Source organism: Pipistrellus kuhlii, unplaced genomic scaffold (genome assembly GCF_014108245.1).
Source record: "Pipistrellus kuhlii isolate mPipKuh1 unplaced genomic scaffold, mPipKuh1.p scaffold_m20_p_1, whole genome shotgun sequence".
Classification (NCBI taxonomy): Eukaryota; Metazoa; Chordata; class Mammalia; order Chiroptera; family Vespertilionidae; genus Pipistrellus; species Pipistrellus kuhlii.
Genome location: NW_023425404.1, coordinates 23051104 through 23064571, shown reverse-complemented (window position 1 = coordinate 23064571; position 13468 = coordinate 23051104). Strand labels below are relative to the sequence as shown.

Sequence of the window (13468 nt, the reverse complement as noted above, 5' to 3'; positions counted from 1 at the left end):
TGTCTGTATATGCTTTCTATGCATTATTCAAATAGCATTATCAAATTTTTGGCATAGTCCACCAGTAAATTTAAATATTGCAAGTTATTTACTAGATCAGAAACATATACACATTTTTAACTTGTACATGCTAGACCTAGAAGGTATAGTTTTCTGCTATGGCAGCATTCAGCATGTCCACAGCCTACCATCTGCTACCTCTTTCTATAACCTCTTTGTATAACTCTGGTGAGTTATACAGTTTCATGGTGGGGCTACTGATAAAATTACTCATCTGGGGGTATTGAAAAGACTGTAGTCTCTAGAATCAAAATCTACTTCATTTTGAAGCATTTCCTTTTTAAAAAATTAATTTATGATCTAGGTTAACATGGGAAATGCTGACTGTACCGAACAAGGAAGGTGTATTTTATCCTCTGAACATTGGGCCTTTCTCTTGGCCCCACATCACGTTGGCTGCCTGGCTATCCTCAACCCATTTTGAAGTCCAGCTGAAAACAAATTGTCCCAGTGGCTGAGAGAGGGCCCAGGCACTTTCGATCTTCTGAATGGATTGATGATGTCCTTATAATTATTAACCATCTTGTTTTTCATCCAGTCAGTAATACCTTAATCAATAAAGAAAAAGAAAAAAACAACACAAATATATTTTATATTTAAAAAAAAACAACAACAACGAAGGCTACTTTGTTCTCTGATGCTTTGTCCTCATTCAGATGGAAGAGAGCCTTCTACTCAATAGGTATATTCCATTCCACAAATGTACTGAATGTACCTACCATTGCCTATTTGTATGTTTGAGCGTGAAGCTACATACAGAACCACCTAGACCCTCAGTTGCCCTTGGTGTGTTAATAGAAGTAGAAGAAAACATGAAACTTTCAGCTCATTACATTTACCTTTATGTCTTTGGTTCCCCCCCCCCAAAAAAAAAAAAATCATCACTGGGGAAAATGTGCTTCTGTCTGGAGGTGAAGCTATCTGATCCCTCCAGAACTCTGCCCCTTTTCTAACCAAACATGGGTTTATGTGAGGCAAAAGGATAATCTTTATTCAACTAGTTTAGACACAATTATTCAAAAGACTGTTCTGAGAGAGTTGTTTGGTTAGATTTTTGTTTCCAAGTGGAAAGCCTAAATTAAGAACCCAAAGACTTAACAATTACTTGATACCATTCAGTTCCATAAACACTAGCTTTGAGAACCACTGGGCTGTGTGTAGAGAACTTTGTTCTCTGTCGCTTTGTTCCCATTCAGATGGAAGAGAGCCTTCTACCCATGGGACAATGACCTCGATGCAAAGTTCTGGGCTTCTTGCATTGGGGTCATTTATAGACCATTATGTTGAGTAAGGTGACCATTTTCTGAGTCTCTTTATGCCTATTTTCCCTATTAATATGAACTCTACTGACATCTAAAAACCTGTTGAGTTCATAATTAAGAAGTGGCTTAAAATCTGTTAATTCTTATCTTAGCGGAAGTTTGGAATACTAGAGGAAAGAGTTTCTTTTTTAGAAGGATTTTTGCATTTTTCATAGCAAAGACCAATCAAAATTATTTTTCTTCAGTCTTATGGGGAAAACATCGAATCTAACTTTTGGTCTTTTCCCTGACACACTTTTGTCTACTCGCAGTGTTCCCCAAACTTTTTACATATGTGTACCCCTTCTATAATTTTCGAAACACTGAGTACCCCTTGTACTCATGAGAACGTAGAATTAGGCGCAAGTAGAATTAGGCGCAGCTAAGCACGGTGCAGTGCATATCCCCACCAAACTCCAGTGCAACGCGTACCCCCACCAAACTCTTCCCGTACCCCTGGGGGTACTCGTACCACACTTTGAGAAACACTGGTCTACTGCAAACAACTGTGTGTTTCCATGGTATCAAACAAACAACATGAACACAGGATTGCACACTATGGGTTTTTGACAAAGGATATCCTTATTTTTTATCAAACCTTGATATGTTTTTATTTCTCATGGGAGAGAGGTTTTGAGGTATAAAGTTGCCATGTCATTCCAATAAAGTATTTGTTCTCTGCTTCTCTGCCTGTGGTTTCTTTCACTGAGAGGAGTAAGAAAAGAAACAGTTCAATACTGGTCTTTGGTACCACTTCCAGTTTTATTTACACCCACTATAGTCATATGGGGACATTTCTGTGGCAAAGGAATCTGCAGCCCCCCGTGTGGTGATGAATGTTTCCTGTTAGTGGCCTCACTCTTTACCCCCACTCTGGCCTCCAGGATAGAGAAACTTTCCTATCTGAGATTTGAGGTCCACCTGACTCTTGAGCTGCTGAGAGGGGAGGTGATTGTGATGCTGAGCTATGACTCGGATAAACAGGCACAGGGAAGGGAAAGAAGGCGGTGCCTCTACCAGCTGCTTAAAAAGAGAAGCCCCTGGTGCATGGCCAAGACACTTCCCTACCAATTCCGGGTAAGTTGCCCTACTCCCGTGCACGTGCCCTCCCTTAGCTAAACTCCCTTTGATAAGTTATCGCCCCCTTGAGTTGCCCAGTGTATCCACCTCTGAGTATATCTCCAAAGAACAGGGTAGCTTCTCGCACTTCCTTGAACTTCCATTTCTGACCACCATCCTTGGAGACCAGCCCATCTCTAACACCTCCTGATTAACTCCTAGGCCAGTAGGACCACATCTATTCCTAACTCTACTTCAGAGGTGGGGGCAGGAATAAATGGAGGGATTGATGGCTAGTGAGCTAAGCATGCTCAAATAGTTCAAATTATAAACCATTAGGACTTCCCTTGTAAGACAGTCTCTGCAAGTTGACTGCATCAGAGAGCTCACCAGAGGAGCTTGTCCTTCCCTCCCTATTTTCCGTCACACCAGCATCCCACCATGTAAAGGCTTCACTGGGCATTCTCTTAAGACTTTTAGGGAAACAGTCCTCTCCTACTGCCTCAAATGTGAGCTGTTTGACCTTGATAGGCAGCAGCTGTGTAGTGACCTAATGTTTTTATGGTGAGCTAGTTCCACAGGAGCGCTGCTTGGTGGGCCATGCAGCCTGTCGCACTGGGTGCTGCTGAAGGATGAATGTTTCCCCTCTCCACGTGCTGGGAGAAACGATGCTTCCAGGTCAGTTGGCTTGGACTCACTCTTTAGAATGTGGCAAAAGGGACCCCGATGAAGCCTAAAGCCAACTAGTTATTAAGGTACTCACCACAGAAGTGCCAATTTCTAAAGCAAAACTATAAAACCCAGAACTCTGAGTTCCCGAGTTGTGGATTGCCTTCTACATGGGCTGGGACCTTAGGCGAGTCTCCTAAATGCCTTCACGTCCCTCTGGGGAGCTGAGAGAGCAGCTGTAAACCCGGCCATTGCAGGGCTGAGCAGTCCTGCAGCCAATTTACTAACATCAAACTCTGCTGATCACCCATAGACTGGAAAACCGCCTCTGCCCTGGTGACTTGGAGGGCAAGTGCTGAGAGCAGCTTCCATCTCAGCAGTAGCGAGGCTCATGCCAGGGATTCCTTTTGTTTTACCAGTTAACTGGGGTACCTGGATCTTCAGAGCATCCAAACCGCCTCCCTTGACTTAGCAATGTATGTATTAAATGGCTTTTCCCTGTAGAGGTTGTGGCAACTTAGGAAGAGTGTGGCTGGGAGAGAAAGCAGGAACAAATCCAACTAAATGGATGGGCCGCTGTGCTCCTCACTGGAATGGCCACAGCTGGAGTGCGGTGTTCTCAGGGACAATGCATTGTAAGAGCAATTGCTTCTTACGTAACACTACAAAGAAACTACAGAATTGATGTCTCTCCCCTGCCACATCCCACAGATGGTGGTACATAATCAAAAACTGTTCATAAATTACTTGGATTGGTCCTTTCTTCTTTTTTCCTCCTCCCTCATTACAGTTATAAGAATCATTTGAAATACACTTAGATCCATTTGTTTGCATTTTCTTTCAATTTTAGTTAGGTTTTTGTCTTCTCATTTTATTGATTTAATTTTATTTTTTGACTACGTAGACTACTAACATACTTTCAAAGCCAAAACTATTGAATATTTGAGAGGGTACGCAGAGAGGTGTCCCTCCTTCCTATATCCCTGTCATCCCACCCTATCTTGCAGGTATTTAAATTTGTTTTCTCCTTTATCTTCCCTTTGTTTCTTTTATAATGATAGATATGTGTACGTTTACTTATTTATTTATTTATTTATTTGCACAAAGGGCAGCATACTACATATGCTTTTTCGCAGTGAACCTTTTCCACTTAATATCTGCTGGAAAACCCTCCATGTCAATTCATTCAGATCAGTCTTTTTATAGCTGCCTAGTATTCTATTGTGTGTCAGTAACAGTTTATTCAACCAATCTCCAACCTTTACCAATTATATATACCATTGCAACAAATAACCTTGTACATCTGTATTGATTATTGTTGGAGATATTTTTCAATATCAATTTCTAGCATTGAGGTTGTTGAGTAGAAGAGTAGACACCTAGGTTATTGTTGAAGGTTGCTAAACAATGTTGCTTGGGGTTGTACCTCTTGCATTCCCACCAGCAATATGTAATCTGTTATCTAATGAGTTCAATCAGTTCTCACTTTCTCCACTGTTATTATCCTGGACTGAGCACCTCTTTCCTGGATTATGGCCATGGCCTCATAAATGGTCTCTTTGCTTCAGTCTTTTCTGCCATTATCTAGCCTCATCACCACAGCTGAGGTGATGCTTTCAAATATCACTCCGCTGAAACTTTCCAGAAGTGAAGTGACAGTTCTCACATCGGCCTTCTAGACCCTAAATGATCTGGATACCAGCCCAGCACCATCACCCTCTGACCTTGTCCTCACTACTCTCCTTCTTCCTTCCTTTGCTCCCCCTCTTCCTTGATCCCCAGCATCGACCTACATCAGAGTCTTTGCACTTCTGTGTCCTTTGCCTGAAACACTCTTCCCTTTCTTCGCCTTGTATCATCTCCTCCAGATCTTTCTTCTAATGTAACCTTCTCAGTAAAGACTTTCTTGCCACTCAGTTTATAGTTACAAACCATGCCCATCCCAACACCCATCCCTATTCTCTGCTCTATTTCCTTCATAACAGCTGTCATCATATACTTTGCATACCGTTTGTTTATTATGTCTTTTGTTTCCAACTCCCCGTCCCCCTCATTAGAGTAAAATCTCCATGACATTAGAGATGTTTGTTTTGTTCACTGAGTATTCCAGCATTTGGAACAAAGTCTGACATACTGGAGGTTCTCAATAAATGTTTGTTTACTTAAATGAGTGACTTCAATATATCACTCTCTTCTCTGATAGATCAAATATGTAAAAAAAAGTAGAGACATGAATAATGCAATTGATAAAGTTTATTTAATAGATATTTTTAAACAAGGATATATTTGAAAAGAAAACCTCTTTTTTAAAAATGTTTGTGATAGTGTTTTTCAACAGAAGCTATTACATTTTGTGCCCAATCGCTCTTTGTTGTGAGAGCTGCTGTGGTCATTGATGTTTAGCAGCATCTCTGATCTCCACCCATTGGCATACCTCCCCAAGTTGTAACAACCAAAAATATCTCCAGACATTGCGAGTGTCCCCTGGGGAGTAAAACTGCCCACACTTGAGGACCATCACCTAATGGTTACATTCCTAAAACTGAGCCATCCTATACAATAAAAGCCCAGAGACCGGAATGGTGGAACAACCAGAAACCAGAACACCACAGCCCCTTACCCATCTGGCCCCAGTCCCCAGGGAATAGTTAGGGGTAATCAGGCAGGCAGGCAGATTGGTTAAGGGTTATCAGGTAGGCAGGCGAGTGGTTAGGGGCAATCAGACAGGCAAGTGAGGAGTTAGGAGCCAGGATTGGGCCTAAACTGGCAGTCAGACATCTCCCAAAAGATTCCAGATTGCAAGAGGGTGAAGGCTGGGCTGAAGGACATACCTCCTGTAGTTCACAAATTTCATGCACCAGGACTCTAGTAAATACATAAAAAGCCCAAAATGTAACAATAAAAGTTTAAACAAAAAATATCACAACCATTTGGGGCAAAGTCTTCCAAGAAATATTGGAACAAAGTTAACCAAAGCTAATAGGGTGGCCAGATAAAATATAGAATACCCACTTAAATTATAATTTCAGATAATAAATCATTTCTTAGTGTAACTAATATTTAGGACATACATTAAAAATGTATCTCTTATTTATCTAAAATTTAAATTTAACTGAGGAATCTTATATTCTTATTTGCTAAATCTGGCAACTCATTATTCATTAATTATTATTATTCATGGTTAACTCATTATTATTGTTATTCATATAATAATATAACATAATTTCCTATAAAAATACAGCCACTATACACAGAATACATTCAGAACTATACTCAAAGCCAAAGATATGTTTGTTGACTCCTTTGTTTCTTAAACAGAGATATGATTAAAAATGAATGAAATATTTAACTTAGCTTGGCCAGCATGGTTCAATGATTGAGTGTCAACCTATGAACCAGGAGGTCATGGTTCAATTCCCAGTCAGAGCACATGCTTGGGTTGTGCACTCGATTCCCAGTGTGGAATATCCAGGAAGCAGCCAATCAATGATTCTCTCTCATCATTGATGTTTCTATTTATCTCTCTCCCTCTCCCTTCCTCTCTGAAATCAATACAAATATATTTGCAGAAAATAAAAATGAGAAAACCACCAAAAATACTAAAGAAAAAAACAAACTGCGTAATCTACAGGGTGCTTCCCAGCGAAGTGGATTTAAAGGAAGAACCTTTCCCACCCTGGCTGCAGCCTTGCCAGTGGGCTGATCCTGCTCCGGGGCTTTGGCTCCGATGCCGTGCTGGACACATTCTAATAAAGCCCTACACGTGTTCGCCCTTCTGTGTGCTCATCAACACTTCTATTGATGCATTTTCCTTTTAAATATCAATATATCACCACACATGCACTGCATGGTATCTGCATTCAATAGTGTATTCTTGCTGGGTGTTCAAAGGGCAGTGCAGTATAAATTCAGTATCTGGCATCATTGGCTTTTTTTGGCTTTGTGCATGCTAAACCTGCTATTTTTATTGAGACACTAGAAGCCCAGTGCACAAAATTTGTGTATGGGGCCGGGTGGGGGGGAGGTGACAGCCCAGCCTGCACCCTCTCCAATCTGGGACCCCTTTGACAAATGCAGGACTGCTGGCTCCCAATTGCTCACCTGCCTGCTAGCCTGATCACTCCCTAACCACTCCCATGCCAGCCTGATTGATGTCTAACATTGCCCCCAATGTTCCTCCTCTGCTGGCCTAGTCACCCCTAACTGCCCTCCCCTGCGGGGTTGATCACCTCCAACTGCCCTTTCTTGCAGACCTGGTCCCTCTCAACTGCCCTCCTTTGCAGGCCTGGTGCCTCCCAATTGCTCTCCCCTGCTGGCCATCTTGTAGTGGCCATCTTGTGTCATATGGGGGCAGGATCTTAGACCACATGGGGGCAGCCATCTTGTGTGTTGGAGTGATGGTCAATCTGCATATAACTCTTTTATTAGATAGGTTAGAGGTCTGGTGCATGGGTGGGGACCAGCTGGTTTGCCCTAAAAGGTGTTCCAGATCAGAGTGGGGGTTCCCTTGGATATGGGGCGGCCTGAGCGAGGGGCCTATGGTGGTTTGCAGGCCAGCCACACCCCCTGGCAACCCAATGGAGGCCCTGGTATCTGGAATTTATTTACCTTCTACAATTGAAACTTTGTAGCCTGGAGTGGAGGCTTAGGCTGGCTAGGGCAGGTGGAAAGCTTGGCTTCTTCCATTGCCAGAGAAACCCAAGCCTCCCTCCTGCTCTCTGTGGCTATAGCCATCTTGGTTGGGGTTAATTTGCATACTCACTCTGATTGGCTTGTGGGCATAGCAGAGTGATAGTTAATTTGAATATTACTCTTTTATTAGGTAGAATTATTTTTTTAAATATTAAAATAAAATAAAAATAAATATATTACCACACATCTTTTTCATGCTATGTAATGTCCATCAGGTCTTGTCTCCAGCTGCTGATCTTTTGATTAAAGGAAACTCCTGAGTTACAAGTATAGACATCATTGTTTTAGCTGATGGCTTCAGAAAGGGCCTACTTTCTGTTCACTTAGTTGATTCATTTCTATTAGCTGAAACCTGGAGAATCTCACTGTTTCTCTTACCTATTACCCTTTAGTACCTTTACCGATGAGTCCAATATTTTCAAGGCATCTCTCCGACATTGTCAGGGAGATGGCAATGGCTCCCTGAATGCATCAGCACTTGAGACAAGAACCGGTGAGTGACTGGACTCCCCGAAGGAAGTGATTCTATCAACGAACTTTGAGAACCGGGATGGGAACAAAGAAATAGGCCTATTGTGTACAATGAGCTGTCATTGTGTTGTCATTTCCTGTGTAACCGTCTCCTTATCTGCAGTGGCTCTGTTGCCAAATTTCATCTTGGAAGAGCATTACAAGGGGAAACCAATCCAAATCTTTATGTAGCGTTTCCCAGTTAGTAAACACAGGATTTCCTGCATGCGAAATGATTTCAACAAATTGCCTTCCAACGCGGCCTAGTGACACTGTTCCGTCAGGCGCAGATAAGCTTGCTGATGGAAACCTCCTCCAGCTGAGCAAGGGGTTTTGCAGCGTGTGGAGCCAAGTTCACAAAGCTGCCCCTCCCCACCCAGCCTGCGAGCCACAGAAATGAGTGTGCATGTCACACTGATTTCCACCTGGTCTTAGTATTTTCATGCCTTCCCCCTCCTCCTCCCCAACCCCCCCAGCAGAGTCTAGAAGTATGAATCACTGTTTTCTTCTGAGAGCTCAAGGGGGCAGCCTGGTGACTGTTAAAGAGGTAGGTAGGTGGTCAACAAACGCTTCTGGGTCACTAATTTTAGAAATAGTAAGCTGAAGGATTCTGGAGGATGGACGCTGAGTTTTCAAGCGCTGGCATTTATTTCTGGAAGGAAAGGCTCAACTTTCCAATTCAGAGTCTCCAGAGGAAGGAAGTGTGTTTAGCAAAGGGACAGAACTCCCTTCCTCTCGGACATAATTCTGGTCACACCAGGATAATTTGTAAATCGGCACTAGAAACAATTCCTCTCCCCATTTCCCATTCCCTAATAAGGTGCTTGTGATGAACTAAGTGATGGAAACTCTCTCCCTGGACTTCAGTCCCTCTTTGTTTTACAATCTTAACGTGAGTGAGTTTCTTCCGGAAGCATGTGGTTGCATAATTCCCAGGACACACAGTTGGCCTGAAACTCATTTGTAGTTTTAGTCAACACAAGGATGGACCCAAGGGTCATAGCAACTGCTCCAGTTTGCCGAAGGAGAGAGGATGTGCAGATTTGGATTATGGATCAAAATTCCACAGGACTGTCTTATCCCTGCTGTTGTGTGGAAGTCAGTGCGGAGGAGACCTTTTCAGGAAAAGCTAGAGTAAACTGCATTTGTAATATTCTTCCTACAGTGTTGCCCCAGTTGCTGTGAAGCATAAACACAGGCTGTGTGCCTGGACACAGTTCCTCCGAGGGTCTTGGTGATCATGGAACACAAATCTGCAGCCTGGGTGAATTGCCACCATCCCGCCTGTTCGTCCCCAGGGCCTGGTTGTTCACAAGAATATCTAGCTGTTCACCATGTCTCCAGGCATTCATGGATTTATGAAAATGACCTCATTAAAGTAGGATTGTATAAATTTCCATTGTTAACATTTGAGAGGAAATTTCCTTTTAGAATAATAACTACCATTATTAAGGCCAGACGCTGTAATAAGCAATTCCCATAAAACAACCCAGTAAAAGTCCAATGACTCATATTTTACAGATGAGGAAACTGAGGCTCAGGAAAATTAAAAGATTTACTGAAGGTCACACAAAATTCAACCAGAACCTGACCAATGAGTGTGAACCCTTCACAAATATTTAATAAAAAAGAAATTGCAGCCCTAGCCAGTTTGGCTCAGTGGATAAAGTGTCGGCCTGTGGACTGAAGGGTCCCAGGTTCAATTACAGCCAAGGGCACATCCCTTTGTTGCAGGTTCCTCCCCAGCCTGAGCCCTGGTTGGGGTGCATACTCACGTTAAGATTGAAGGCAACAAATCTATATGTTTCTCTCACCTCAATGTTTCTCTCTGTCCTTCTCTCTTTCTTCAGCTCTCTCTAAAAAATCAATGGAAAAATATCCTCAGGTGAGGATTAAAAAAATTTTTTTTTTGCAAAAACACTGCCATTATTATCTGATTTTTAATTTTTTTTCTTTTATGTTGATGCTGCTAATCTTTGAGATTAAAACTCCAGCATAGAACAGAGCCTGTGACTCTCTGAGGCCATTTTGTTTGCTGTTGCAAGTGGGAATTTTCTAATAATGGAACAGTAGTCACAGGATCAGAAGCTGGAAGGGACCTGGAAGGACTGCAGTGGACACATGCTTTAGTTTCCTACCATGACTCCCCCTTCTTCTGCTGACCACGCTCCCCCACAAAAGGGTCAATCAATGTTCCCACCCCCCAGTTCAAGGAATGGGCATGTGGCCTGATCAAGGCAATCAGAACTGGGGAACGCAGTCTGGTTCCCTTGGTAATCCCTGAAGGGACAGCACGTCGATCTTGCCACTCAGAACCCAGGAGTGGCCCTGGTTCCGGTCCTGTCTGAAGTTTAGTTCATCAGCTTTCCCAGCGATTCTGAAAACTGGCCCAAGTCAGATGCTGTGGGTGGGAACCGAAGACTCCTAACTGATACAAATGTCTAATCGGGTCTTCGGGGGCCTGCGGGGCCAGACAAGTAGGCACCAGTTCCCTGCTTCTGCTTCAGCCAAAGGGCTCTGTTGGTTATTAACAAGGGTTTGGTTATTAAAGTCTGAAACAGCACGAATCTAGTCTGAGCACCCTCGGCCCTTGGTAGCTCAAATTGTGACCATCTAGCTCAGCCCCTGGGGACTTTCGCTTTGGCTGTTATATTCATTTATTTTGCAAATAAACTCAAACGTGAGGAGGGGGTGGCCCCTACGAGCCCCTTTCATCTCACCACTGTTTGTACCCAATCAAGACAGACAGATGTGGGAACCACCGCCATCCCAGCTTACCTCCCGCTGACAACTTTTCAAACCTGGTTCCGAATTGCATCTGAACTTCCCGTTACACAACGTCTTATCATCACCGAAGTGCAAATGGACGATGGCACGTTTGTTTGCATGCATTTTCAGCTCTGGCAGTTTTTATTATCGTTCACTCCGTACCTGTCAAAGGAAATCTGTTCAATAGTTTACTTTGAGAGTTACTGAACTTGAAATTTGTAAAATGTTAAAGGACCCTTCCGAATTCAAAACTAAATCTGAAGAAGCTGACCAGAACTTTTAAGCTACATTCCTGGTCCTGATACTATCCCTCCAAAAAGGCAAGAATCCAAAGGTCTTTGGAAGGGAGGGGAGAGTGAGTAGAGGCTCAAATGTACTTGTGGCTTTTGGCATGAGAGTGAATGTAATCTTATATTTAACAGTGAGTATCTATCGCTTTTCCTAAAAAACAAATTCATCCTTTTTCTTTCTATCTTGTTAAATGAGCTAAAACTAATGTGAAAAACGGAAGGGCATCTAAATGGTTACATCAGGGTTGGGGTGGTTTTCCAAAATCTAGTCGAAGGGAGGCTTACAGCGCGGCGGTCAGAACAGATAGTCCGGATAGGAACCAACTGAATTCCACAAGTTCAGATGGGAATTCGTTTTTAACTTGAAACATATTTTCCACTGGAAGTCATGTTTACAGGGATAGCTGTGTCCTCAAGGTTAGCCGACAAAGGGCTTCCAGACTGTTCTCACAGTCCCCGTGTTCTAGCAAGTAGCTCTAAGTTGAGGTGGAAGAGAAAGGAGCAGTGTGAAAAGCTGACACCCCTTTCTGTGGCCCTCAGCCTGGCTTCCCGGGCCTTCTGCTTCCCTGGTCTCCCTGCGGCTCTCTCTCCAGCTGCTACCCTCAGGTCACCGGAGCACAATTACTAACCCCACATCGTACATGGACATTTCTAGAAGCGGGGCCAAGGAATCTGCATTTTAACTAAGTACCCCCGGGGATCCTTTTACACACTGAGGGTTGAGAGCCAAATGTTTTGGTTTCTAGCTGCCGATTCCACCTGCACCCCGAACCCAAGCTGCTATTTGCTCAAGCTGGCTGATTTGAGCTCGAGGGGAGAGGAAGGCAGGAAATGAATGAGAGTTTGCTAAAGATTTGGATGATGGTGCTCAGGGTCCTTCCTCTTTCCTCTGTCTGTGGAAACCTCTCACCTAAAGACAATCATTTTTAGCAATTAGGTGTGTTTCTCTTCAGATATAGAGAAATGTGTGTGTGTGGGGGGGGTGCATGCGCATATATTGGGGGAGATTAAAACTATATAGAGAGATTTTATATAATAAAATCTTATTCTTTAACAAACTTAATAAAATATATTTTTCTGCCTGTTGTGACAACAGAAATTTTAATAACTACCTAATATTTTAATTTTATGAATTTGACAAGTTCCCTGTTGAGCATTTGTTTATTACTTATTACAAACAAGGCTCTGATAAATATTTTGAATACAGTTTTGACAGAATCATGTTCCCCTTGTGGGTCATTTCTGCAAATAGAATTCATACCTTCTCACTACAGATTGCCAAAAAGCCCTCTGGAAAGCATCGTACCAGTTTGCACTGCCAGTAGCTGGGGTGAGAGTTCCCTTCTACTAACACACCATCATCAGCATTGAGTAATACCAGGATTAGAAAACCTTTAACCACTTTTTACCCCCCTTTAATTATGGATGATTCAAGCTGTGGCTTCAAAAAACAAAGAGTATGGGCAGAGCCTGGAGTGGGACTCGGCAGCTGGATCCATGGTACCTGGACTGGTGGCTCTGTCATCTCTCGGAGTCCCAGTGAGCTGCGCCCATGGGAAGGTGAGTGGATCCGGAGGCCACCGTCCAGGAGGCATCACTCACCTGGCAGTGTACCACCCACATTTCCAGGCAGGATTATTAAGTCAATGTTTGCACATGTTCCCTTGGATAAGAATGAAGGCAAGGATTAAAACTCAGATTCTGAGATCCACCCAGAGGTCCTGACTCAGTCAGCCTTGGGTAGGCATGGGAATCTACCTTTCCATTAAGAACTCCATGTGAGTCCACCCTAGGGGCCTAGGACCTCACCTGGAGAAATGTTAAAGGAGGGGAAGAGCATTTCTAAGGGCCAACCCTAAACCCAATATTATCTCAGGAAATTACTCCAGTATTACTCTTTCCAAGAGGAGTCCATTCTGAACAGTATCATGGTTTTCTTTTGATCTATGTTGAAATGGACAGCTGCACTCGGAGGTTGCTATGACTGGCCTGGCTTTCATGCTGGCACTGAGGATGGGTGACTTCAGCTACACACAGGTCTAGTTTGTGAAGATGGTACACAGACCCTGGAGAGTCAGCTTTCCCTCTCTAGCTTCATGCACAGGCTCTCACCTGGTT

The 13468-nt window shown here is 43.2% G+C and overlaps 1 non-coding gene across 1 annotated transcript; it reads left to right on the top strand.

The window, feature by feature from the left end:
• Positions 1-6928: 6928 nt before the first annotated feature.
• On the top strand, positions 6929-7067 carry LOC118710413. Its single transcript, XR_004985406.1, has one exon. It is a non-coding gene; the product is annotated as a small nucleolar RNA SNORA8 (small nucleolar RNA).
• Positions 7068-13468: the final 6401 nt, after the last annotated feature.